Here is a 25,180-nt window from a genome sequence, read left to right on the forward strand (position 1 = left end):
ACATAATCCCCAGATCTGTAAAAATGATAAATTTTACTCCATGATTAGGTTATGTTATAGGGCACAGTTGATCTTAAAATAAGAAGATTATCTGGGTGAGTGTCATCAAATCACATTAGTCCTTTACAGAAGTGTTTTGTCTTGCTAGAAGAAACAATGGAAATAAGAGAGAAAAACTCCAGCTGGCCTGGAAGAAAGCAAAAACCCATGCTGTGAACTGCCCATGGAGAGAGGTGACCTTTAGAAGTTTATAGTGAACCTAGCCCACAGTTAGCAGGCAAAGGGTGACTTCAGTCCCACATTGGCAAAGAAGTTAAGCTGCCAACAATCTGAATGAAATTAGATGAGCTATTTTTCTTTCTAATAAAATTTACAGCACTAAACTAAAATAGAATTGAAATGAAGTGTTAAATGTATCCATGATTGGAATATCTCTATATTATATGTGACATCCAAGCTTGATATAAGACAAATAAATGTCTGGATATGAATGCACATTAATGCATGTGTCATCTGGTAACTAAGAGGATGATGGTTTTTAGCCCAACGGAGAGTCTTCATAAATCCCTACATACATTGTGGGATAGGGTTTTTTTCTTCCAAAGATGGAGGTTCTATCAGAGCGTATAGTAAAAGATATTTGGGGTTGAGAACACTACTGGGGCACTCATTACTTTGAAAAATAGCAACATAATTAACATAATTTTAAACACAGATCTGAGGAAAACAATCATAAATTATTTTACATATTAATACACATATAATTTTTTAATATATACTATAACACAAATACACTTAAGTTACATGAAAGAGCTTTCTGTGGTAAATTAATGGATAAATTAATAAATAATACAGTGGGATCAATAAATATTAGGTAAAATTAAATAATGATGTTGTATTACCCAGAAATCATGATTATTGTGTATATTTTTATCTATATAAACATACTGGAAAATTATTGAATTAATGGCTTATTTTGAATAAAAGTCTTACCAGTAATTAAGACCAATGAAAAGCACTCTAAAGGATTTCTATATTGATAAAAAACAGTATTTAACTTTTACTTTACTTGAAATTAGAATAACAAAGTAGTACTGAGGTCTTTTTCAAGGACTGCTAATAGCATAGTTTCTAGGTGCACAGAGAATTAAACACTTGATAATTATTTTTAGAGACTCTTTCCTATGATGATTATTATTTTAAAAGAACAGTAGATAAAATAAATTGCAATGCTCATTTTGTCTATTGCTTATGTACTTGATTTAAAGTAGACATTTTAGTGGTAAAATTTTCTTAAATGTGCACTGAGTTGTGTCAATCTTATTCATGTGACATTCAAACTCATCAGAAAGTTGTGTTGCAGACACCTGGAAGCTTCCACACGAATCTGAATTATGTATAGACAGCCTTAGTCACATCCACTTCTGCCGCGAAGGAAATCTGGAAACATGAACAAGAATATCTTCCCTATGAGAATGAATCCAACTTTAAGTATCAGTTTTTATTTAACAACTATAGTCAAGATTAATTGGTTTGTGTGCATACAGATATGCGTGTATCTGTATATATACACATTTATACTATATATATATATATATATATATACACACACACATATATACACACATGTATAATGATTGGTACAAACTTAACCAGAATTTATAATAGGAATAAAAAATCATCTCTGCAGGGCAGCATCTAAGTTCCAGGAAAGAGTCTATGATCACATTTTGTTATTGGCACCAGGATATGTTGACTCTGACTTATCTATGTATTGTTCTGCCAATAGACATGCCTCCAGGCAGTGCCTGCTGAGATGTCTGGATACTCCATGTTCTCTGTTCTTTGATCCATGCATGCTGTACCCTTCATATCTAAACCCCAAGGATATAAGATTATCTGACTCCCTCACAGGATGACACTTTGTTCTAGGGAGAAAAATGAGTTAATGTGTTTGTGAAAAGCAAAAAGAAGAGAAAAAAATGGATGTATTATTAGTTTCTCCACCCTTTCAGAATAGTCATGAACATGAGACTTGCCTGTGTAAATGTGGCAGATGCTTGAGAAATACATTCCCATGAGGACTCATCGCATCTTGTTCTTTGGGAAATGCAACAACATCATGCGAGTACAAGCTAGCCTGCTTAAGGGAGACACACATGACCTGACACTGAGCCAATTTGTTGACATATGAGTGAGGTTCCAAAGGCTAACCAGCCAACCACTAAACATGAAAGGCATCATGCACTGTGCCTTATATAACTGACTACTCAAACTAGAGAAACATGAAAATAGCAAATGTTTGTGGTTTTCAACTTCTTAATTTAGAGGAACTTGTTACAAAGCAAAAACTAGTAAGTGCAGCCATCTTTCAGTTCTAAGCATTGTTTCGGTAATTCTTTTTAACTAATTTGCTAAAGACTTTTCCAACACAGTTTATAAACTTTATCCATAAATACAGAGACTTTCTCTAGTTATTTTAACTTTTATGTGGATAAAAGAAAAATGTGCAGCACCTAGTAATAGATGTACAGTAAAGCATATTTTAGTAAATTTAATAAATAATATTATTTTTCAAATGTTCATCTGAACTTTGTTTTTCTGATTTCTCTTATTTTTTAAAAATGTTTAAATCTATTATAAATTAAATTAACAAGGCAAGAATTTAATTATCTTTACAGTATCCACCATAAAATTTAAAAGAACAGCCTACGGATGAGAGCTAACATTATTCTACTTTTTTTTTCTGGCCCCAGTGTGCAGCAGCTTGTGTGGGATAGAACCCGGGCTACAGTGGTGAAATTGCTGATTACTAACCAAAAAATCACTAGGTGACTTCCTATTCTACTTCTCGATCAAGGAATAAGAGCTATAACTTGATTGTTGAGTTTGAATCTTAAGAAATCATATGGGCTTATTAACATATTTTTTAATTGGCAGTTTTCAATTTTTGCCAAAATATAAAATTGGAGTAAGCAAGAAGACTGTATTAGATGGTTTACAAAGTATGAGGATAACTAATAACTTCAAATGCTATTTTTTAAAATGTGCAATCAGAGGCACATGGAGCCTGGGAATAGTTTTATATTTACATATATTATATATATATATAGTTTTCAATGTATAAATACATATTTATATATAAATATGTGTAATATATAATTATATATAATAAAAAGATTTGGAACTAAATCTAGGTTATTTCTATCATAAATTATTTTAAATCTATGGAAAAAATAAATAAAAAGTGAGATAAAGAGATAGAAAATTGCAGTGAATAAGGAGATGGATGAATTTGACAACAAAAACTAAATTACTAGGAAGACATAAAGTGAAATATGCAAATTATATTTGTAAAAATAAAAATTAATGGTGCATGAAATTTTCTCAGTAATGTTTCTCTTCCAGGAAATCTATCCCAGAATTAATAAGAAAGTAATAAAGTAAAGGATAACCAATTGATATGAAGGGAGGAATGACAATAAAACCCATGGAGAATTGACATTCATGGAAAATGGACCAGAACAGATGAAACATAAGTAATAAAGATTTAATTTGACTGTATCATAAAATTGAAAGATCCATGTACATATTGTAAAAAATGCAGGTACCATTCACAATTTAAAATTTACTATTCACATATTCAATAAAATTCCTTTCAAAAGTTATCTTAACTTTAATTTTGGATTTATAAATGCACACTTTAATCTACATGCAGACACCAGAGAAAATATATGAGCTAAGAGGGAAGAATGTAGATTACATTGCTGTGTGTCCTAGTAGGAACACATCTCATGGTTGCATTTTTAAGTTGGTTTTTCATTTGTGTCATCATCACCCCACATTATCAAGCCAATATATCCTTCTGTGAAGGAAAATAGGTGAGTTTTAAAGACTTTTTATCAGCTCATCCTTCAAAGGAAAAACTCAGCAGTTCATCCTTCAAAGGACAAATCCATTTATCTAGAGAAGCGAATTAATAAATAAATAAGGTTGGCATTAATATCTGCACAATTGTGCATATAATTTTATTTCTGGCTGAGACAAAAAAGGAAATTATGAAAATTTGTTGATTTTGGCAAGCTTCACTACTTTACTTAACTTTTAATAGAGAGAAGAAGAGAATCACAGTTGCTGTGAACTGATTTTCACAACTATGTCATTAATCATCAACCATAGATACTGTAAAAGAACTGAACATCTTCAAAGTCCTGAAGAGGAAGGCAATGAAGACAGAATATGATGTATGCTGAAGAAGGTGCATTTTAAAGCATGTTTGGAAATGTTCAAGAAATGTAAGCATTATGAGTGTATTAAAGACTGAAGGTGAAGTAAGTAGTTTCTGTTCACTGTCCATCTATACATACCAATCACCGATTTGCAAAATGATAGGAAATATATGCATAAATAAAAATAAGTAATGAGGCAGCTATCCTGAAAATAAAAGTCTTTCTAGTGCATTATTGTGAGAGAAAAGAAATGCCAGGTCAGAAAGGACTCAAAGATAGTCTAATGTGGTCACTATCATGAAGGTTTTGGGAAGCCAAAATATTTGTTGCTATATAACTCCTAAAATGTTAATAAAGGAATATTCAAGAGTCTGTTGTCCATTAAAAGACATTGGATCACAAAACCCATATAATGAAGAAGTTTTTAAATGATTAAGGTATTAGAGTTTTCAATGTTTTACCTGCTGCAGAACTTCACAGATAATAAGTCAAAAATGTTTGAGTATTTTAGTAGTTTGATAAATTGCTTTTCCTACTGTTGTTGCTTGTTTGCCTTTAATGCACTGTGATTAATAATAAAAGGTGGCTTTGAAATAATGAAATATAGGCTTCTATTTTATTGAAAATTCTCCAATCACACATTTTAAGCAATACAGTTAATCAGCATAATTAAAATGGTGCCAGTACCACAATTACCTATTTTTTATCCATGTTTTTCTTTCTAGTCAAATCATTACTCTGAAATTTAAATATTCTATGTATTTACTCAGTAAATTGTTTTAGTTTCCCAGATTATTCCAAGAGGAGTGTTATTTACAAGCATTTAACTCAATTAAACAAAATAATGTAATTTTAGGATCCTAAGATTACAAGAATTAATTCCAGAAATCATCCTTATTTATACGACGTGTCAAAAATCGTCCCTAACATATTATGAATGAAAAAACACATACTGATCTGTACTCATTTTAAATAAGATATGCAAATTAGAAATATACTAAGGCATTCTCTAAGGAAACTAAAATCATTAATTCATAATTATGACACAGAAATATCTTAAAGAATCTGGGTGAATATTTTATCCCAAACTAGTGTAGAGCATCATTATTAATGAAGTCCTAAATGTATGGTACTTGAGAGAAATTTTTGAGGTAGATCAAAATATATTTAAATTATTATTTCCAAAAATAGTATCTGGCTAACAACCAATACTCTTCTCTTTCAAAATCATTGCTCAATTATTATTTTTCTGACCACACCCACAATATGCAGACGTTCCACAGCCAGGGATGGAACCCGTGCCATGGCAATGACAACACCAGATCCTTAACCCGCTGAGCAGCCAGGGAAATCCATCTGAATTATTAACAGATAAAACCCACAAGTTCAAAATCTAAAAGAACCTTTAATGGTATGGTCAATGCAAAACTAAAATTAATAGTAAAATATATAATATCTGTTTGAAACTACCCAGTTTTATTCATGGCATTTTCAAAGTTTTCAAAGTCAATTCAGGAAATAAAAAATTGAGGAAAAAATAATAAAGTAAGGGAAAAGTGGGCCAATTGTTCCTTGATTTTTGAAGAGAATATTTTAAAAGTACACCTTTTTATCCAGTGTTGAGCTATGAAATTGGGAGAAAGGAAGAGAAGGAGGAAGAAAGAGTTAAGAGAAGTGGAGAGATAGGAGAAAACACCAACCAAGAGGAAGAGGGAGGGGATTATTTTTCCTAAACCATATAAAAGACCTGGGTATAACTGTATGTATCACTTACTGCAAAATGATGAAGTACAAGCAAATGACAAATTACTATGAGAGGTTAGAGGAAACAGTAGAGCAATTATAAACACAGTAACTGAAATACAAGAGACCTGGGTTTAAATTCTGACTTCACCACTTTCTAGAGGGAACTATTAGGCAAAGGCTACAAAACATTTATTAGCATAGTTTTTACTGTTTACAAAGTGCTAATCACTAAACTCCACAAATCTAAGTAATCAATAACTGTTATTATTGTCATTTACAATAAGGATAAACCAGGAATCTGTGACTTAAATAGGTTTCATTCAATTGCAGAAGTTCAAGAATGGTTAAAACCTTAAGTTCGGAGGATTTTACCAGTTTTGATGGGAGTGGTAAGAGATAAGAAAAAATACATGGTTAGTATGGAACAATTATTAATAAGTTTCTTACGCTAGATAAGAAGCTTCTCAGTATTTTATCAGAAGAAAGTTTATCTGGCAAGAGGAAATGGGATAAATAAAAGTAGGGGGGAAAAAGATGGAAGAAAGGGGAACAAATTAAAAGACATTATCAATGTTAAGTAATAATTGGTGAAAATTTTGGCTCAATTATAAATCATTTAAGTAAATTCATAGATAGTTAACCACTCACTGAAAATTTAATGATGAAAGGACTCATCATTCAATAAATATCATTTCATTGTCACTCAATATTGCTAGACTCTGGGAATATAAAGAAAGAGAGTTCAGTGTAATGAACCTCTTTCCTTAACCTTCCCTCTTCAAAAATTTTAATTTAGGACTACGTTGTTTAAATTGGCAGACGGTATAAACCCAGAGAAAATAACTAATATATTAAATATGAAAAGTTGATAAAATTCTTTCAAAAGTCTGAGATTTAATAAGGCTTATAGCTTAAAAACAGTACACATACTGGGTGGAATGGTTCATACCCGATACAATTTAAATGCTCAGAATTATAATCTGATCACAAAAACATTAACAAAAAATATGCTAACCCTAATGGCTACAAAGAAAAAAAAATTCTGTGTTTTGCACAGAAGACTGGACACAAAACACAGGCAAGCAGTACATTTTGTTCTTTTCAGAGAGAGAATAAAAAAGATTAATCATGATAACATCATTAAATGGTAAATATTTTTCATACAATTCTAACATCTGCTCGTTTGTCAGGTTCTCAGACTTCAATTGAAGTGTTGTACATAGTTCTCACAACCATGATTTAACAAGGATATCGTTAAGCTAGATTTTTTTCCAAGTGGTAGCAGTAAGGATAGAGAAAGGAAAGAAAATTTGTCATAGAAGTTCTAAGCCTGTAGATTCTTTTGGGACAGGATGAGATTTCAGACAATTATAATGTTTCAAATATTTGAAGAACTTCCATTGCAATTAGAGTTTAGATTTGTTTGCTATGGCTTCAAAGGTAGAGTTATTGGAAAACAGATGTGAGTATAATGTCATAAAAGCTTTATAATAATTAGAACTGCCACACTGAAATAGACAGTTACCTCCAGGGTGAGGTGGTAAGATATATCACTGAGTTGTTAATGAATAGCAACACCGGTGAAAGTCAAAGTACGGGAGCATAGGCTAGCGTGATGATCTTAAATTTTCCTTTATTTCCAGGAAGTACATGGTTCTATAAAAATGAAAGGTTTTTGAAATCAGTACAATGGATTTAAATTAACACTATAATGTCATCATTTAAAATTGTTTATTTTGCTCAAATGTATGCTTTTGAGCATACAAATAAGATTTTCTGGCATTTAAAATAATTCTTTTTTTTTTTTTTCTTGGGTATTGGTTCTAGGTGCCCAAATATTTGCCTCTGATTTTAGCATTTCTCAAAATTTTTAACATTTGAAAGTGTGATTTCTACTGGATTGGCTATGGAAAGCCAGGAAAAATTAATTATTAGCATTACTTAGAGACCAAAAGAGAAAATACTCTCCTCTCAAGTTAAAGTCAGAGTCGGGGCAAGCCAGACTCTTCCTTTATCTGGCCCAGCAGGCACAGAGATCCTTAGTTGACTGTTTCCAGACAAGGTGAAGTGTCTCATCTGTGGAAATAGTGCTTACCTGCAGGCTGTCAACGACAGCCAAGTGAAGGAAACTGCAGGACTCTAACTTCTCTCCCTCAAACAGGAGAACCCCGAAGACACACACCTGCTCATCCAATCTTGTCTTCTGAAACACTGGCCAGGGTCCACACAAGAACAAAAAGTTCTGTCTCTATACTTCTGTTATGTGTATTTGATGAATGATGCATCATCTTTCTGTGTGTGTGTGTGTGTGTTTCAATTTGCCCTGTTTTTTCACATGTACATATAATGACAATCTGTCAATTCTTTAAATAACCTTTTGCTTTAATATCAGAAATATTAAAATACATGATATGTTTGTTCAACTTATTAGCTGCCAAATAGTATTCTATTTTACAACATACTATAATTTAATTATCTATTCTCATATTGGTGGACAAGTACTGTTTTTCTAAGTTTTACTACTAAAAACATTATCACACATATCCTGAAATGTATGTGAAAAACTTAGATAATATGCCTAAAAGTGAAATCGCTAGTACATATAAATATTTCCAAGACTACCAGGTAATGCTCATTCACTCTCCAACCTTCCTTAGCTGTTAGACTTCTTTATATACCAGACATTGGATAGGAAATCCAGTTTAATGTTCAAACTAAGATTGATAAAAATCATTAGATTTTTGTGGATTTAACAGATAATTTTTTAATTTGCCCTTGAGTATGATTTTGTTCTGATATTTTTAAGTTTTTAAATATAGGTATTAGGTTCATGATAATCCACTTTATTGCAATATCATTGATTTTTAACAAGAATCAGCATCAGAATTCAATGAAATTCTTCAGTATCTAATTTGATAGTCACAGTGACTTAAAACTTTAGTTTTAAATGTTCTGTTACTATCATCTCATATTCTACAGAATTTTGGTTTCTTGTAATTTATATACAAATATTACAACTACTTGTGTAAGCCAAATTGGTCTGTTTTATTTTCTTCTATTATCTGTGACTAGCTTTGAGGATGTACTAGCATTATAAAGTGATTTTGTATATTCCCTATTTTAACGTAGTTGAAAAAGAGTTGCTTATTATTTGAGCCACTTTGTGTTATTACTTTGTAATAACAAGTTTTACAAAATGCTGAATATAATGTATTTATAGTAAGTACAAAAGTGAGTATGTGAAGGAAGGTGGGAGTTTATCTTCAAATCTTCAATGGTTTTGCACTATACAGTTTTGTCTTTTTCACCATTGCTAGTCTTCTCCACTTTTATTTTTTGCTTTTTGCTCACATTTATAATTCCTTCCTTTTTGTTTACTCTGAAACTGCTATAGCTGTGCCTACAAGTTTTTACATACAGGACCAAGTTTCCACTTTGTCATATTTCTCTCTCATCAACTCTTAATATATACCTGGTTCCTATAACCCCATAATCTTCTAGTGTCCTCTCATACTGAGTTGGTTCTTAATCTCTGTAATGTGGACATTTTAGTTACTTACATTTAAGCTACAATGTATGTTTTAAGTATTATGTTGTACCCAACATAAAGTGTATGTTAGTTTACAGTGGGGTTGAGTTGGTTGGGATCAGCCCAGTTCACCATATTTATGCTTATATTGAATACAAAAGTAAACCACATGTATATAAACACACACAGACATGTATATAAACATACACACATATTTATGTGATTTTTCTACTTGTTACTACTTTTCAATGACTATCTCCTCCACTAGTCTATAAGATCGGTATATGAAGGAACCATAGTAACACATAATACAATCTACATATACTACTGCTGAATATCTATGGCTGAGCTAAATCAATTTCTAGGACATTTCAAGAATTAACATTTTCTATTTAATTAATGAAACAGAAACATCATTATAAGTGACAAAAAATGACTAAAACATGAAATAAGAATGAATAATGTAGTAGTCTTTAAAACAGCATGGTAATCTGGGGAAAATTAAAAAAATTTCATATTTTTTTTGGAAATAGTCACATGATTAAATGTTAGATGTCTAGGGTAAATTGAAAAATATAGATGACATTTCTTTTTTTCTTTTTTTTGGCTGTGCCTGCAGCAGTGATAATACTGAATCTTTAACCCACTGAGTCACCAGGGTACATGTCTTTAATAAATGTGACATGTCTTTAATAAAGTGACATGTCTTTAAATAAATGTTCTTATTGTCAAAGATAAAGAATTGGTTTTAGTGTACCACTAAAATAATTTGATAAATCTCTTTGTCCAAAATATTTTGGAAATACTATTGAAATCATCTTTGTCAAAGAAAGATTTATCAAATTATTTTGGAAATACTATTGAAATTAGGCTGTTAAAATTCTAGTCACTTAATTTTGTATACATATGGTAGTTTCAGGTCGTGACAGTTTACAGTTCAAGCTCCTCATAAAGTGAAACATGAATGAATAATCCCCTAGAATATTTTTGTATATTTTATTGAATAATTTATTTCCATTTTGATATATCAAATGCTAAAACTAAAAACTGAGAATCAAAACCATATGGAAAATAAGATCAAAATGCGTATAACAAACATGGTGGAATAGAAGGACTGGAGCTCAACTTTTCTCCTAAAAACAAAAAAATTCACAACTAAAAGCTGAGAAATCCCCACCCAAAATTCACAACTAAAAGCTGAGCAATCCCCAGCCAAATGGACTGGAAACCTTAAAAAAGATACCCTACTCCAGAAGAAAAAGAGGAGGCCACATCAAGAGGCAGGAGGGGCGATTTCGCGATATAAACAACTCCATACCTCCTGGGTGCGAAGCTCCACAGACTGAAAACTAACTGGTTCACAGAGAGACTCACCTACCAGAGTGAGAGTTCTGAGCCACACATCAAACCCTCATGTGCGGGGATCCGCCACTGGGAGAAAGAACCCCTGGAGCATCTGGCATTGAAGGCCAGTGGGGCTTGTGTGCAGGAGTTCCACAGGACTGGGGGAAACGGAGACCCCCCCATTCTTAAGAGGCACACATGGCCTTTCATGTGCACTGGATCCCAGGGCAGAGCAAGGTCTCCATAGGAATCTGGGTCAAACCTGACTGCAGTTCTTGGACGACATCCTGGGAAAACAGGGGTGAATGTGGTTTGTTGTGAGGGAGGGGCATTGAAGGCAAAACTCTTGGGAATATTCAGCAGCCTCTCTCTGGAGGTGACCATTTTGGGAAAATCTGGCCCCACCCGTCAGTCAGTGCTGAGAAGCCCAGGCGAAACAGCAATCCAGATGGGCTCACAGCCCCACCCCTCAGTAAACAGGCTACCTAAAGACCCCTCAGGCACACAGCTGCCTCTAATATCATCCAGAGACTAAGCCCCACCCAACAGAGGGATTAGAATCGGCTCCACCTACCAATGGGCAGGCATCAGCCCTTCCCATCAGGAAGCCTACAGCAAGCTCCCATAAAGACTTCAGCCACAAGGGGGACAGACACCAGAAGTACAAGAGGCTACAACTTATTATCTATAAAAAGGTCACCACACCAAAAGCCTATAAAAATGAAAGGACAGAGAACTATAACTCAGATGAGAGAGAAAGGAAATACCCCATAAAATCTGCTAACCGATGAGGAGATTCTTAGACTCCAGGAAAAAGACTTTAGATTGTTGATGCTGAAGATGATGCAAGACATTGGAAATAAACTGGAGGCAAAGATGGATAACTTACAGGAAACACTGACCAAAGAGATACAAGATATAAAACTTAAACAAGAAGAGATGCAAAATACAATAACGGAAATAAAAAATTCACTAGAAGCAGCTAACAGCAGAATATAGGAGACAGAAGAACGAATAAGCGAGGTGGAGGACAGATTAGTGGAAATTATGGGTGCAGAACAGAAAAGAAAAAAGATTGAAAACAACTGAAGAGAGTCTCAGAGAACTCTGGGACAATGTTAAACGAACCAACATCCGTATTATAGGAGTGCCAGAAAGAGAAGAGAGAGAGAAGGGGACAGAAAAAGTATTCCAAGAGATAATAGCCAAAAACTTCCCTAACATGGGAAAGGAACCAACTCAAATCCAGGAAGCACAACGGGTACCATATAAAATAAACCCAAGGAGGAATACCCCAAGACACATATTAATCAAATAGACCAAAATTAAAGACAAAGAGAAAATCTTGAAAGCAGCTAGGGAAAAGAAACAAGTAACATAACAAGGGAACCCCAATAAGGTTATCGGCAGATTTTTCAGCAGAAACTCTGCAGGCCAGAAGGGAGTGGCATGATATACTTAATGTGATGAAAGGAAAAAACCTCCAACCAAGATTACTTTACCCAGCAAGGCTCTCATTCAGATTTGAAGGAGAAAGCAAAACCTTCACAGATAAGCAAAAGTTGAGAGAATTCAGCAACACTAAACCAGCCTTACAACAAATACTAAAGGAACTTCTCTAGGCAGAAAAGAAAAGACAGCAACAGGAAACAAAAATTCCACAAACGACAAGGCTCACCAGTAAAGATACATATACAGTAAAGATATGAAATCATGCATGCACAATTATACCACCAAAGTCAGAAATCATGAGAATCAAATGCAGGACACTGGAGATGAACTTGCAATTAAGAGAACAACAACTTCAAACAATCTCATATACATATAGACTCTTATATCAAAACTACTATAACTGCAAACCAAAATTCTACAATTGATACACAAACAAGGTATCTCTGGAGAAGAAATATATCTCATAGTAAATAAGTGCATAATCCACCATGAAGGGGGTCATTTGACATCATTCTTGGAATGCTGAAGTCTTCTTAGAACTGATTCTGATTTCCTCTCCATCAAAGAATTTATGATAATTATAATTCAATAATTCAACTGTACAATTAAATAATATAGTTCTACAATTGTATTATTAATAACCATTTCTCTCCATGGTACAATGTAAAGTCTATAATGTCTTCTTTATCACATCACCTAGAATGGCATAATGCCTTTATTGAAGAATCAATAAGATGTAACAAATTGTGAGGACATATTTATATAGTTACACTTTTTTAACCAATTTATGCATTTTATATTTTAAGTATTTTCAGAGGGTGTATTATTTTTGTTATTCTTACCAGTTAAGTTATTCTTTTTATTATGCTATATAAAATATTTAATGGTATATAAGGCTTTCTTCTTTATAAATTTTAGTTGCATAATATACACAATTTTAATATAGTGCTAATTTTTAAAGAAAAATTGAAATGTAATAGATAATGCTAAAAAGTAAAGATATAAGCCATACAAAATGGGATAAAATATAGAATAAATTTCCTACTTGTCTCAAAAAAAATGTGTATAGCACATATATTTCTATATAGGTGTAGATATAGGTGTGTGTAGTTTTCTGTGTTGCAAATCACAGTATATTTGCTAACAGACTATATGAGAAAGGAAGCTTAACGAATAACGTGGTTAACGATATTCATACAATTGCATGGTCCGAGTGTAGTGTGTTTGTTTCTTGGTTTTAGTGTAGTTTTCCTTGCAATTTTTTTATACCACCTGTAGCATATATATGATACACATCACAAGGAAGGCATACTTACTCTACAGTATAAAAATTTGAATTTCCTAAGATCAGATTTCCTCTCCTTTAATGCAACTTATTGATTTTGCAGGTTAACGTGGCCTTCTCAACACCCTGTGGGAACTGGGTCTTGGAAAACAGGCTCGAGAAAGTGCTGGCGTCCTGCAACTACTCTCGCACTGAGTGAGAAGTGCCCTGTCTCCAACACAGGTTTCATGCCTTCCACCAGTATATATGAAACTGTTATAATGGCTAATTTATTAACTTGCAAAGGAGGATGAAACCTCAGTCTTGTTGACAAACATTAAGATGGAGTTTATTTATTTATAAATATAATCATATAATCAAATACAAATTCATGTGACTACAAAGTTCTTTTTTTTCTTTTTTCATGTGTTTCAGAGTGTATTCAAGGACATAAAAGAATTGATGAATATATTTCCTTACAAAACGTCTATGCCAAGTGTCAAGATAAAATGCTAGTGAGAAAAGCTTTAACCGAATTGTTATATAGTGACTTTGAACACGCTGCTGTGATAATGATTGTCTTTTAACATAACATAATCCTTAGAAATTCTTATAACCCATTATTTAGTTTCTTTGACATCTAAATGCCTTAAATGGCACTAAACTAAAGCATTTTAAACACTAAGGGACATATTCTATGCCTCTAAGTGTGTTTTAGATACAGGTTTATTTGATCTTATAATAAAATTCCTTAGTTACAAAATCACAGATTGAATGGTAGGAGAGTGATGGAAAGTAATAGAATCTACCTATATAGTCTCTAATATATGTACAAGAAAATAGCAGAGCACAAATAAATGGGGCACATCCAAACTAATAGCCTGAAGAATTCATTTAAGGGAGTACTTCCACCCTAGTGGTTAGTACCACAGAAAATCAAGTCAAATAGCTCTGAACTTTTCAGAAGCAACAGAGGAAAAAGTGCAAAGTTCAAATGAGAATACATTTGATAGTAGCTCCGAATAACTAATTTTAAAACATCTTTCTTCTCATTATGGTTTTAAAAACTGTTGCTATTACCATGCCACAGAAACCGTCATAATCACCACAATATTTATGAAGGTTATTGATGAGAACATTGCATGTTTATAATAATGTTATTTGAGAAATGATTCTTAACTGAGCTTTCATCAGATTTCCTATCATAGAATATTTGGTCCATTAGAAAATATTCATCTTTCACTTGTTTGATTTGAATAATACATGCGGCCAGGCAAACTTTTCAGGGCTACAAGTTCTAAGTTAAAGAATAAACAGTACTCTAAATGATATAATTCTGTAATTGTTTCCTAATCTTTCATGTTTCTCAAAGTTAAATCATGTAGGTCATAGATGCCTTTAAAAAGTAATCTATTTCTCCTATATATAATAAAAAGACACCTCTTCCTCCTAAATATGGTAGGATGCAACCTTAATTTAAAAGTCCTTAATTTGCTTTTCCAATATGGCAAGTTCATTTGAAAATCAATACATGTATCTGTAAGCATATGTGTCCCTAAATGCAAATACATTACAACGGACACAACAATCTAAAATGCTGTTTATCATTAGATAATGCATTTATATTTTTAACATAAGTAAATGTTATATAGTGTAATGGTTTAAGAATTAATTAATTTGAAGTAAAATGATGACCTAACTCTGGAGATAGTAAAAAAAAAAAGCAGTTTAATAAATTTCTAGGACTTTCTTAACAAAGTATAGGTTTCTCCGTTATCCAAAAGTTGAACATTTCTATGATGTCTTTCATATGCTGAAATGGCATAAATAGAAGAAACTATTACTATCTCAGGACCTATGTTACTAACAAAAGCCCAAAATAAAAAAAGATAAAGCATACATGTTTTCAGACACAGTCAAAGCCCTGGCGGTTTGAAGCTGAGATGCTGAGTGTAGTTCCTGGGGGAGTAGCTTGGTAGCACCACTCTTTGGGCTTGTTCACTGCTCAGGACACAAGATGCCCTACTAACTGCCTACTACAAAACCAATGCTGAGCACTATTTTCACTTTTCATCTTTTTTCGTGAAAGTGAAAAATCCTCTCTGAATTTTTTTTTCAGTTAGCAAAAACAGGCACTATTGCAGGTCTTTTGTAAAAGTGAAGTGGCCTAAATTGAACATTCAAAAAGCAGAGGATGCCTGTACTTGTTTCACAGGAATGTAAGTTAGAAGTCCAAAATCAGGACATCCAGAGGGTTGGTTCTTTCTGAGGTCTGTGAGGAAAGGATCTGATCCAGGTCTTTCTTCTTAATTCATAGAAAGCCAAATTCTCCTCAACATCTCTTCACATCATATTCCTCATGTGAGTGGTTCCATGTCCCCTTTTTTTTAATGGAGCCAATGTAATGGCTGGTTTTTATTGGAAATAAGAAACTTTATAGCACATCTTGAGTGAGCTAGTGCAGGAGTTCAGCTGTTGGGGCACCAGCTTGTAATGAGTTCCACAGCTAGGACATCTCTGGGTTTTACCTTTGTGCAGCCAGAACAGGATGACGGCACTGTTGCCTTCTTCACATGTGCAGCCCACTACGTGCTTGTTGGTGATGGAGGGAACTAAATTAGCATCTTCCTTGGTGTCTGAGGCTGCCTTTGGGGCAAGCATATTGTATGGGTGCAGTCCCCTGCAGGCAGTTATCATGACCTCCTTCTCCAGCCCAGGCACCTGCTTCTCATCAGTAGGAACACCACCTCCACATACACGAGAGGCCCAGGCAGTGCGGCAACTCCATTTGGACCTCGGGCCCTCTGAACCTCTGCAGCCAGCACCCAGGTCTGCGCGATAACCTTTAAGCTATCATGCCTATTACAAACACCAGCACTTCTGAGAATTGGTTTCAAATTTTCCTTTTTAATAGGGACTCTAGTCACATTGGATTAATGCCCCCTTAATAACCTCATTTTAATTTGATTATCTCTGTAAGGGCCTGATCTTCAGAGAAAGTTACTTCCTGAACTACTGGGGGTTAGGTGTGCAACATATACATTCTGGAGGAACACTTGCAACAACACATAATATCATAACTTCCAGTTTGTACCATCTAAATCTGGAAAATTTAGGATAATATATAGATTTATTAAAAGTGGTTTTAAAGTATTATGTGATTTTTACTCAGGAGCAAAGTGATATTTTAAATATCAGTGATTTATTATAATTTTTAAGATACTGACTCAATCATATTTTGAAATTTTAACATAGTAAACTAGAATATGAATCTATTCCTCATTACCTTTTATTTTTAATTTTAAAAATGATTTCAGTAGTTCCTGTTGTGACTTAGCAGTAACGAACCCAACGAGTATCCATAAGGATGCAGGTTCCATCCTTGGCCTCACTCAGTAGGTTAGGGATCCAGTGTTGGTATGAGCTGTGGTGTAGGTAAAAGACACAGCTTGGTTCTAGCATTGCTGTGGCTGTGGTGTAGGCTGGCATCTATAGCCCTGATATGACCCCTAGACTAGGAACTTCCATATGCTGCTGGTATGGCCCTAAAAAGACCAAAAAAAAAAAAATCATTTTAAAACCCATTCACTAGTGAATTCTACTAGACATATAAAGAATAATTTACACTAATTCTTTTCAAATCCCTCCAAAAATTTGAAAAGAACAGAACACTTGTAAACTCATTCTATGAAGCCAGCATTGCCGTAATACGAAAGCCAGAAAAACACACTGTAAGGAATGTAAACTACAAACCATTATCCCTGATGAACATAGGTGTAAAAACCTCAACAAAATACTAGCACATTAAAAGGATAATACACTATAACCCTAGGATGCAAGTATGGTTCAAAATTATTTATTTATTTATTTATGGTTTATTCCTGGAATGAAAGGATGACTCAACATTTTAAAATAAGTTAATGTAATTCATTACATTAACAGAATGAAGGAAAACAAACAAAAACATGCACAGTATGATTATCTCAACTAATTCAGGAAAAGCACTTAGCAAAATTCAACATTTCATGATAAAAAAAATATAATATACTAGGAATAGAAGAAAACTACCTCAACACAATTATGCCCACAGCTATCAGACTCAAAAGTGAAATACCAAAAGGTACTTAGGTACCTGGACCAATGTACTTACATAATATTTCCTTAGAGAAGACATAAAAATGGCCAAGACACAAACGAAAAGACGCTCAACATCACAAAAAGTTAGGGTAATAAAAATAAGAACAACTATGTGATACCACTTTACACTCTTAGGATGGTTACTATCATAAAACAACAACCACAGAAGTAACAGAAAATAGCAAGTTGGAAAGGATGTGTATACATTAGATGGATCCCTTGTGTACTGCTAGTGGGACTATAAAAAGTGTAATCTATGTGGAAAACAGTATGGTAGTTCTTCAAAAAAAAAAAAAAGATTTACCATGTAACCCACAAATTCCACTTCTGAGTATATACCTAAAATTATTGAAATAAAAAGCCCAACAATTTATTAGTACACTATGTTCATAGAAGCATTATTCATGATAGCCAAAAGCTGAAAGCAGCTCAAGTGTCTGTCCAATTGACAAACAAATGGATAAACAACACGTGATAAATAAATACAATGGGATATTTTTCAGCCTTAAAAAGAAAGGAAACTTGAGGACATTATGTTAAGTGAAATATGACAATCAAAAAAGGGCACATATTATGTGATTCCACTTATACAAAGTATGTAGAATAGTCAAATTGCACAATATGAATGTACTTAATGCCAATAAGTTGTACACTTAAAAGTGGTTAATAGGCAAATGCGTATTTTGCAATAATTTAAAAAAATTCATAAAACATTTCATATGAGGAATATTCTAATCAATACTGCTTTGATGTAAATATCACTAAATTGTACATACTCAAAGATGTTTTAATATTAAGGAGTGATGATGTGTTTTTTCTGTAAATGCTAATAACAGCAAAAATACATATTATGTTTGATATTAAATGCAATTATGATAGCACTGGTTATGAAAAATCTCACTTTTTCTTTTTTAAAAACAGAATTAGCCAGGCAATTAACCATGTTCGATTTTAAAGGCAATTAATCAGGAAAAAATGAAATCTATATCTGCTAGGCCTGTGTTTCACTTGAACTTTAACCATCTTATTAGAATATTTCCAGGAAATAATAAAATCTCAAAGTATAGCAAACTTTGGATATGATTCCTTTTAAAATCATATATTCATGTATATGTATTTTTATATTTATAATCATAAAATATTGTCAGGAAAATACTTAAAGATACAAAGTAAATTTGACTACATTAATAGAAACACAGTAACAATTTTATTAATATTACTAAAACAACCTCTACATTGTTGCTTCTTATTGTAAACTTGTATTAAATTCCTAGGACTGCCATAACAAAGTATCATAGAATACATGGCTTAAATGGGAAATTCATTTTCTCAAAGTTCTGCAGGCTAGAAGTCAGAGATACCACTTTTTGCCTCCTAACCATATCTTTAAAAACCTCAGGTAAATAAGTTTATCTTCTACAAATAAATTTAAAAAATATAGAAATTTTTATAATTGTCTTTTTCTTTGTATTTACAGAAGGGGTTTGTGTTAATAATTCTTTATTTACTTCTCACATGATCTAAGTTGACTGAAATATCACATGAGATTAAACACTTGATTTAAGGTCACTGGTATCGTTTCAGGAAATGAAAGGTTATGTTCAAGAAAATGTATTTATTATTCTCCTTTTAGGCACAATAATTAATTTATGAGCACTAATTATTATTTTTGTTGAATTTTGGTTCAAAACTTTCCTCATCTCATATGACAAAGTTTTACTTAGAGGCACAGAGGATTATTCATTTTTCTCATCATTGTGGTTTTTTTTTTTTTTTTTTTTTTTTTTTTTCGTCTTTTTAGGGCTGCACCTGAGGCACATGGAAGTTCCCAGGCTAAGGGTTGAATCGGAGCTGTAGCCACCCTCCACAGCCACAGCCACAGCCACGCCAGATCCCAGCAGTGTCTTCGACCTACATCACAGCTCATGGCAATGCCAGATCCTTAACCCAATGAGCGAGGCCAGGGATCGAACCTGAGTCCTCATGGATACTAGTCAGGTTAGTTAACCACTGAGCCACAATGGGAACTCCAACACATCACTGGATTTGAAATAGAGTGTACGATAAATACATCTGAGACCATAACTGAAGAGCTCTAGATTTTTTTTCCGGCAAATAAACTGATTTTCACTTTTTAAAAGTATATATGCATACCAAAACATCAGAATTTGTCCTGAATTAAATTTATTAAATATAAATAGTTCCTTGGAAGGATATCACATTTTGATTAGGATGCCTATCCAGGCAAATTACATATTCTGAGCAGATTTCTAGATGATTCATTGATATGTGAAGAATAGTTTCTAGATAACTCTCTGCACTGGGATGTCCACCTGTTCCATTTCTCTAGCAGCTTCTATAGTTGAGAATCCTGCCTAGATTTTACATGGCAGTGGGGACAACTTGCCAGAGTATTGCATTACACATGAGGTAATTGGACCACTAATGAGCTGAGTGACTTTTTAATACCAACTGTTTGCAGAACCACCCAGTGTGACTGCAGATGGCTTCTTAAAAGCTAGCAACTTCTGAACTATCATGCCTTGCTTCTTATATGTCAATAATGCATAACAGAAGATGTGGATTTAAATATTTGAATAGTGGCCCAGCACCCTCCAATACAGCCAGATACTTGACCTTTTGTTTTATGTGATATGCTATTAAAATAGCCAGAATTACCATAAAACCAACTCATTTATATATAAAATTTTATTATTTTATTCTTTCCTCTGTGCTAAAAGGAATTATTTCCCCACTAAAGGCAAAAGAGCTTTGTAATTTTCACTATCATCAACTATCAAAGCATAGTTTTTTTAATTGTGGAGATTCACCTTTGACATTTTAAACTCAAGAGAAGCAACAGTAACCTGATGTTAAATAGATCCTTCAAACATCATTGTCATAGAGGTTTCCTGCTTTCTTTACCAAATGCTTGCATTTAGGTTTATATATCTAAAATAAACATAGATCTCTGTGGCTCAACCTGGCTTGGGTAGATCTCTTTAATAAAAAAAAAAAGAAACTTTTAAACTTAAATCTCTAGCTATTAAAATAACCATTTGGTGCTTCCAAATATGGTAATCTTTCTCTGAAAACACTCTAATAAGATTGTCATTAAGAAGGGAGTCATAGGGCTATTTTATTTCTAAAGTATTTCTTGAGGATGATATTTCCATTCAATTGAACTGCCAGATTGAGCCAATCAATATAATCCAATGAAAGTAATCTCTTTCCATTAATAGTGATGACTGGACATATTGTAGAGAAATTTAACTGTTTTTAGAACAGTTAGACCTAAGGAGAAGGCTTCTGGAACAAAAATTTCCTTTTTCTTAAGGGATTCATAGGAAGTCAATCTCTCCATTTTACTGAATACAAATGAAGCCCATGCAGCAATGACTGCTACAGGTAGCAGTATTATGGCCACAGGGAGAACAGATTTAGGATAAACCAATACTCTGGCTAAGCAGTGAGGCAAAAACAAGATTAGGTAGGACCAGGGAATATATGAGAAATCTCTGTACTCTTAATTTTTCTGCAAATCTAAACTACTCTAAAAAGTCTCAAGAAAAAAAAGTTTGGTTCTTGAGAAGGTAACTGTTACAGAGATCACTACATCTCTCTATTATCAATATTAGAAAAAAATATTTCCTTACAGTTTAAATCAGCTCAAACTAGATTTTCTGTAACTAATTTCTGTTTGCCTTATTTTGCTCAAATAATGATTTTGGGATTCCGCATATTATTTACGATTAGTCCATTCTTTTTCACTGTAGAGTATTACTTCATCATATGAAATACCATAATTAGATTTTTAATTCTTCTCTGGATGGGTATTTGGATTAGTACCAGCTTTGGATCTGTTTTTTTTTTTAATTTTATATAAATTTGAATAATTAAACAGAATTTTTATATATTTGCTCTTGTATTTAAAAAAAAAATTTATTGGGAGTTCCCATCATGGCATAGCGGAAATGAATCTGACTAGGAACCCTGAGCTTGCTGGTTAGATCCCTGGCCTTGCTCAGTGGGTTAAGGATCTGGCGTTGCTGCGAGCTGTGGTGTAGGTCGCAGAGGCGGCTCGGATCTGCCATTGCTGTGGCTCTAGCGTAGGCCGGCAGCGATAGCTCGGATTAGACCCTTAGCCTGGGAACCTCCATATGCTAAAGGTAAGGCTCCAAAAAATAAACAAATAAAAAATAAATAAATAAAAATAAAAATTTTATTGGAATATACCAGCTTTGAGTTTATGAATAAAGCTATAATACTTCTACATATTTCTCTTGATTTATGACTTTAATAAAAATTTTCAGATCATAGTGCTTCATACTTAATTTCCTAAGATGATTTCAAAGTGTTTGTTTTCACTGCCCAGTCTATGCGAAGTGAAAAAAGAACATTTGCAATCCCTCCCCATGTACCTGAACAGCGACTCCTGCCCTTCGGCTGCAACTTCGAATTAAGGCCAAGCCTCCTTGGCAGCCCTCCTGGCTCCCAGGATTCAGCTCGGTGCTCCAGCTTAGTCTCGGAGTCAGGATTCCCGTCTCTCAGAGTTCACGTCGGAGAGATAAGGCTGGCACGTGCACTTCAGTCTCCACTCCTAGCCCCACCGCAGAAGCAGGACAGGCGCCCCACTGCTCTGCCCTGCCGCTTGCAGCCCCAGGGTTCAAACCCCACCCCCTGCCGCGCAGGCGCAGGACGAGCCAGGACTGGCCTTCGCCAACAGATCACTCCGCCACATTCCTTGTGTAAGTGAAGTTCTAGAAATGGAGTGTGTTTTACTCTGCGTTAAAAAGAAAAATCAGTTCCTGTCAACACCTTCCTCCACCGGAATGGGATGGATAGTGGATGGGAGAGGGATCTGCTGACAAGGGCAGAGGCAGAAAAGCTCAGGTGAGGCGTTGAAGAGGCCCAGGGCCTGGAGGGATGCTGAGAGCTTTGACCTTCTCGCACACCGTGTGTCCCTCCGCGTGCAGCACGGAGGACTTTCCTGTGGGGCTTTTGGGGGCAGACCCGACGCGGCATTTTCGGAAAATTCCGCCCTATGCACCTGAAGCGCCTTGTGCGTAGCGCGGCTTCGTCAGTCTAGCCGGTTCTAGGCTCTCTGGGTCCACAACCACCTCCTGCTGCTCGCCCTTCGAGGCTTCTGAAGCTTTTCCAGGTCAGTGCGGGTCTGTGTAAGGCCCTGTTTCACTGGATTTTTCTAAAGCGGTTTTCAAAATGAATGCGCCTCTTAAACACTACCAAGAATGTAGGAAGGTTCCAATTGCTTCACATGCTCACCAATATTTGGCATTGGCAGCCTTTTAAAAATTTTAGTCATTCTAGAGGGTGTGAAATGTTATCTCACTTCGTTTTCATGTTCTTCATCTCTAATGTTGAACATTACTAACCATGAGCTTTGTTTTTGAGATGTCAGTTGTTTATTAATTTAACTGTGTGAATATATATTGATTTACACCAATTTTATACATTTCTGATACAAAATATTTCCCGGAAAAAAAGTATTAGGCATACTGTTTTTTAGAATGTGTCTTGTCTTTTCATATTCTATTTTTTGATGAGTGTAAGATTTAAATTAAAGTTTTCTTTTTTTATCTTCCTTTTATTTAGTGGTTTTATGGGCTTTATAAGAACTCTTTACTTTCCCCCATTTTTGAATATATACTTTCATGCTTCTGCAAGTTTCAGTGGTTTTATTTTTTAATGTATTTTGTTTAAAAATTCATTTAAAGCAGTGTTTCAGCTTAATTTTTTTTTCATGGCCTAAGATAGATGTCATTTTTCTGTGTATTTGTCTGATGTTTATCATTTGTTGAAAGTATGTTTCTCCCACCTCCTATCCCCTGTAAAATCCAACTGTCAAAACTCAGTTGGCTTCCTACATAAGGGTCATCTTATGGACTCCTCCTGTTAAATTGATGTGTCTTAAAAATTCTTGCATGTTATCACACTCTCATGATTACTGTTATTTAAAATCTTGAAATCAGATTATGCGATTAATCAAATATCCTTTTTAATTGATCTTGCTATTTTATATCATTAGCCTTTCTATATAAATTTAAAATTCAACTTTTTAACTTTTTTAAAGTAGGTATTTCAGTATTGTTTTAATTGTAATCATGTCTGATTTGAATATCTCATCATGTTTATTTGCCATCTGTGTATTTTTGTTAGTAAAGTGTTCAGATCATCTGCCTATTTTTTAACTGAGTTTTTATATTGTTGTATTTTAAGAGTTCTTTATATTTGGATACCAGTCCTGTGTCAGATTATCAGATATATACAAATATTTTCTCCCTGTCTGTAGCTTGTCTTTTCATACTCTTAACAGTGTTTTTGTAAAGCAGAAGTTTTAAACTTTAAAGTAGACGGACACAGAAACCAATTTATTTCTATTATTGATAATACTGTTTTCACTTATAAGGTTCAGATATTATTTTTTAAATGAACTTTACATAGATACAATGTGCATACAACAAAATAGTCATATTTTAAGTAGTTAAGTGAAGGGATCGCATAGACATTAGGGTTAGCAGAAAAACTAAATATAAAAGACCACGTAATATATTGATAGTGCTTTTGATGTTGTATCCAGAAACTGTGAAACTCAAGATCACCTATATTTTCTCATATGTTATTTTCTAGTCAGATTGCTTTTGATTCCTTATGAATGTGGCTCTAATTTGTTTTGGTCCGAGTTCCAGAGCATGACTCTTACTCTAGGTCATGATTCTATCTTACAGTGTTTGGCTTTTATAGACAAAGTAGAGTGTGTGGGAGCTTAGCTGAACGCCCAACATGCTCAGGAAGGTGCATCCACCCCTGTGATGCCCTGATTACAATGATTTCCAGTACATGTCACTTCTAGTATCTCCATACAGATCTGAGCCCACCTCATACACATATACTCTCTTCTCTGCATCATGAAATCTCTCCCTGCACATGCACAGATAGTCCAAGGCTAAGGGCCCACAAGGTAACTACCAGGCATCCTTATGTGCCCCATCTTCTAGAGCTCACTTTCCTCTGGTATTTTGCTTCACAAATTCAGCCATATCTGCTGCCCCCACTTAACATAATAGGGTCTTCTTGGGCACTGCCTTCCTGCGGAAAGTGCCTGTAGCCTGCAACCACGGGCAAATATGGAGGTCTCCTCTGTTTTTTTTCTCTCAAGGACTGTAGCTCTATGCTGCTTGTACAGTAGTTTGAAATGGTGTCCCTCTATATAATTTTTTCATTTTAAGAGTTGATTATAGTTATATAGAGACCCACTACCAATATCTTAATCCCTGGCTCTGATAATTTTTGCTTTGCTATCATTGGATTTATTTTTTTTTTCGCATTTTTTGGCCACAACCATGGCATGTAGAAGCTCCCTGGCCAGGGATCAAATCCGCTCCACAGCAGCCCCAGCTGATGCAGTGACAGCTCCAGATCCTTAATCCACTGGGCCTTAAGGGAACTCCAGATTTATTC

The 25,180-nt window shown here is 34.1% G+C and overlaps 1 protein-coding gene, 1 long non-coding RNA gene and 1 pseudogene across 7 annotated transcripts in view; 1 reads left to right on the forward strand and 2 right to left on the reverse strand.

Moving 5' to 3' along the window:
- Positions 1–13,952, forward strand: part of LOC146398660 (uncharacterized) — a 519,413-nt gene extending 505,461 nt beyond the window's left edge. For 2 of the 4 annotated variants that reach the window (XR_014820076.1, XR_014820070.1), the window contains exon 5: positions 13,689–13,814. The gene's annotated coding sequence lies outside the window, so the exon portion shown is untranslated. Of the gene's footprint in view, positions 1–4,179; positions 4,827–13,688 lie in introns of those variants that run through there. The other 2 variants (XR_014820081.1, XR_014820071.1) reach the window with 2 other exon arrangements.
- Positions 1–22,381, reverse strand: part of LOC146398661 (uncharacterized) — a 200,129-nt gene extending 177,748 nt beyond the window's left edge. Inside the window, exon 1 of one of the 3 annotated variants that reach the window (XR_014820099.1) lies at positions 22,123–22,356. This is a non-coding gene — a long non-coding RNA (uncharacterized LOC146398661). Of the gene's footprint in view, positions 1–22,122 lie in introns of all 3 variants that reach the window. The other 2 variants (XR_014820100.1, XR_014820098.1) reach the window with 2 other exon arrangements.
- LOC146398662 (cytochrome c oxidase subunit 5B, mitochondrial-like) lies at positions 15,840–16,430 on the reverse strand (annotated as a pseudogene).
- Positions 22,382–25,180: the final 2,799 nt, after the last annotated feature.

The sequence above is a fragment of the Sus scrofa genome, chromosome 11, assembly GCF_054392235.1.
Source record: "Sus scrofa isolate SSC_HxYL_T2T_F1_AM1 chromosome 11, Sscrofa_HxYL_maternal_Yorkshire_Landrace_v2.0, whole genome shotgun sequence".
NCBI lineage: Eukaryota > Metazoa > Chordata > Mammalia > Artiodactyla > Suidae > Sus > Sus scrofa.